Below are 3,995 nucleotides of genomic sequence, written 5' to 3'. Positions count from 1 at the left end.
GACGCGGGGCGAGGGCGAGACTTCCCCAGCACCGCGAGAAGGCGTTAAGAGGCGGTGAGGCGGGGGTTCGATACCGCCTCTCGCCCGCCCGCAAGGGCGGCCCCGGGAGGGCCGGAGCTCACAGGGGCGGGCAGGAGCCTGAGGCTCTGGTTTGGGGCTGCGGTTTGTCCTTATGCACACGCTAATATGTATCCGGCATTTCTGGGGAAACAGCTGCTAAGAAGGACAGGGAACTGCTGGAGAGAGTCCAGCGCAGAGCCACGAAGATGATGGAGTGGAGCATCTCCCGTGTGAGGAAAGGCTGAGGGAGCTGGGGTTCTTTAGCCTGGAGGAGACTGAGGGGTGACCTCATTAATGTTTACAAATATATAAAGGGTGAGTGTCACGAGGATGGAGCCAGGCTCTTCTTGGTGACAGCCAATGATAGGACAAGGGGCAATGGGTACAAACTGGAACACAGGAGGTTCCACTTAAATTTGAGAAGAAACTTCTTCACAGTGAGGGTGACAGACACTGGAACAGGCTGCCCAGGGGGGTTGTGGAGTCTCCTACTCCAGAGACATTCAAACCCGCCTGGACACCTTCCTGTGTAACCTCATCTGGGTGTTCCTGCTCTGGCGGGGGGATTGGACTGCATGAGCTTTCGAGGTTCTTTCCAGTCCCTGACATTCTGTGATTCTGTGTGCTTGTGCTGGCAGTGTGGGCCTGCCCGGCCTCACAAGTACAGGGGCCCCTCGGGCCGGGCAGCCTGCCGTTCATCCCGAGGGAACAGGGTTTCCAGGGTCTCTGCCGCCCCACAGACTGCACGTCCCACCCTGGAGCATCGCTGGTGCCTGTGCCTATGGGAAGGTGCTCCCTATTTATCACAGCACCGGTCTAGGTGCAAAACCCACCATGGGGACTCCGGGGGTTCCCCTCAGATTCGAGGTGGATCCAGGAGCGTCTTGGTTTGAGGTTTAGTTACACGACTGTACAGACAACAGCGTATGTTCTGTGTGCTGCGGCATGCCAGAGGTGTAAACAAACCACACAACAGCGTAATAAGTGACATGAGCCAATTCCCTTTGTTTGCTAAGGGAGCAGAAGCTCCAGGTAGCTTCCCAAGTCACAAAAGGTCAAGGGATTTCTCAACATGGCCTCAAGGCAGCGTTCCCACATCTCTGCCCGTGCTCCCGAGAATTCCTTGCGAGCCAAGAAACAGGCTAATGCTGTTGTGCCTGGTCCCTTCACTGTACACCCGTGTCCTTTGCGTGGCTGTTTCATTGACCAAGGGAAAGGGAAATGAAAGGAAACCGACCCAGTGTGATGCGTGACTGTGAAACAAGACGTTGTGTGGAGAATGACAGGACCTGTAGCAGTGTTCTTCCTCAAAAGCACGTGCCAGGAAATGATGAGACAGTTGCCCTGTTCTTACATCAGCCCTTGTAGATGATTACCATCTTATAAAGCAACTGCATTAGGTCCAGAGCTTCCAGATTTCCCTAAAAGAGCTCCTCTTCAGTGCTAGTTCTGCAAGGATCTACTTACAATTGTACAATGAATCATTAAAATAAAAAGGATGGTGTCAAATTCTAGGTAAACTGGATTTTTTACTAATAGGTCCAGGGACAACAACCTACAAGTCAGGAGAGTTAGATCTGCAGTGACAAAAGAGCTGCCTTTGTGTGTGACCTCTTTCTTTACCTGGTTTGCATCATCTCTCATACTAAGTGGCTAAGAAGAATTCTAGGTGGAGATGGAAGCTATGAAATATGATTTCTGTGCCTGCTGTCTTCTGCATGACAGCACAGCTGCTTCCCGCACAGCTACTTACAATCCTAACGTGGATTTTTAAGTAATTCAAGGGGGAAAAAAAATGTCACCTTTGCTCTGTACTTCATTGGTTTTTCTGACAAGATTTTTCTGGCTCTTCTTGTTTTTAGAGAAAATTAAAAGCCATTTACAAACAGAATTTGAGAGGCTGACACTGTTGGAAACCCTGATGTCTCTTGTCTGTTCTCCAGTGCTGGACAACAGGCTGTTTGCCCTGGTGCCATGCTGGAAACATCAGGTTTTAGCTGATGTTGGAAGCTTCATGTTGCATTTTTAATTACTGGAGGCCAGCTAAGAGGAGACAGAGGCATGAAGTCACTGTTTACCAGCTTATTATGGAGTCCCTTATTCAACCCAAAACCAGAAGGAACACATTACTAATAGGAACTGCCCTGTGAAAACTGGCATTTGTGGTGAATCCAGGTGTCCTCCTGTGCTGGGACTGTTTTGAGTAATTATTACACACCTACAAATACATGAGAATGGGTTTTTTTAACTATCTAACAACACAACTTTGTCTTGGTTATATTCTCCATCTTCTCAAATTACTTAAATCGCTCTATTCCAAGCACTAGGCTGTTTAGATAAAAGCAGCAGGATCAGGTATTGTGGCAACATGGAACTGCATTTTCTACAGTTTCTGGGCTGTGAGTCTTTGGAAACTTCACTTAGGGAGTTCCTCAATTAGAAAATAAATAATGGGGGAGTAATTTCTCATGGGTGGATTCCTCCAGGGAGGATGCTGACTTCTTCAGTATAGAAATGAATAAAAGGAGGAATAAAAGGACTAAATTTGTACAAAACCCGAAGGTAGGCAGTAAATGAAAACGATATACTGTAAGTGTGCATCTGCATTTATTCTAGCTGTAAATCTAACAATAACATTTAAACTTATAAAGAATACCTAATAGAATATTGAAAGCACCCGAGTATAGAGAAATGCTCTCCGGTTGCCTTTTTCCTTATTTCCACAAGGCAAAACAAAAATAAATGAGGTGCTGGAGGACAGCAAATGGAATTTGCCAGCCCTGGAGAAATTAACATCTGCTTCTCCCAGGCATTCAGAATGACTGGCTGGAGAGACGCTGGACAGCAACACATTTGTCAAAGTGACAAAGGACACTTACGGAAATTAACAGGAAAAAATAGGTAAGAAATTTGAAGACACTGTAGCCTCAATGGCTTCTGTTCGAGGGGAAGTATTAATTCTCTTTTCAACTGGTGCTGTCCTGAAGCACTTCAAAATGTCTATATCTTCTTATTAAAAAGAAAAAAAAAAAAACCACAAGCTGTTTACTCAGTTGCTCAGATGAAGCCGTGGGACTAGTTCCTTTTTGTGAAGTGCTTCAGCAGCCAGTTGTGGGGATATGGGGGTGAGGAGCTGTGTCCTTACGGGCAGGACAACCTCCTCCAGGAACAGCCACCAAACCTGCCATGGGCTGCACGGATCACCACAACGAGAAACCGAGAGAGAGGAAGAAATTTTGTATGACAATAATTCCATTTTCCCCTTGGTCTCAGCTTGATTGTCGTGAATGTCATGATACAAATTATTATAAAAAGAAAGCGTACATGTTATGATACTGAACAGGCCACCTGAAACTTTGTGCCTTAGTGCCCTGGTGGGACGGTGGGTTCCAAGCAAAGCTTTGCCCGTGGGATCCGTGCAGATGTTTCCCACTGATTTGTCACCGCAGGATTCAATTCCGCCACCCTAAACTTCAGGGTTCTACTACTTGCTGAGGCTGAAAAACGGACTTGAGAATTATCAGCGTGTTCCTTCCACTTAGATCCAGTTTTGCTCTAAATTTACCTGCAAATGCAGTGAAAATTATTTCAAATTCAGCCTGAAATGTGAGAGGAGAAGGTGTGTTAGGAAAAGGCCTCTCACCGTCTGCATCTGTGTGGCCACGGGCGAACGTCGAGCTGGCGGCCTCAGGTGCAGCGGTAGGAGGAAGCCCTTCCCCGGGGATCGCTCGGTGGGGCCACCGGGCCCCTTGTCACTGGTCACTTGTCCCCTGTCCCCAGGTCCGGCGCCTTCCCGCCATTTCTCCTCCCGCCCGCAGCGCGCTGCAGTCCGGCGGCGCCCCCCTGCGGGCGGGCGGTGCCACAGCGGGACGCCGCTCCCTGCCCTGCGGCGCGGGCCCCGCCCAGCCCCGCCCCAGCCAATGAGGGCCACCACC

General features: G+C 48.9%; 1 long non-coding RNA gene across 1 annotated transcript; it reads right to left on the bottom strand.

The window, feature by feature from the left end:
* Positions 1–2,645: 2,645 nt before the first annotated feature.
* LOC309439552 lies at positions 2,646–3,911 on the bottom strand. The gene is made up of 2 exons (XR_014184028.1): positions 3,704–3,911; positions 2,646–3,625 (listed from the first exon to the last, which is right to left on the bottom strand). It is a non-coding gene; the product is annotated as an uncharacterized lncRNA (long non-coding RNA).
* Positions 3,912–3,995: the final 84 nt, after the last annotated feature.

This window comes from Streptopelia decaocto (genome assembly GCF_964273445.1).
Source record: "Streptopelia decaocto genome assembly, chromosome: 5".
NCBI classification, from domain to species: domain Eukaryota; kingdom Metazoa; phylum Chordata; class Aves; order Columbiformes; family Columbidae; genus Streptopelia; species Streptopelia decaocto.
The sequence above is the reverse complement of the archived record's forward strand: the minus strand, read 5'-3'. Positions and strand labels throughout refer to the sequence as shown.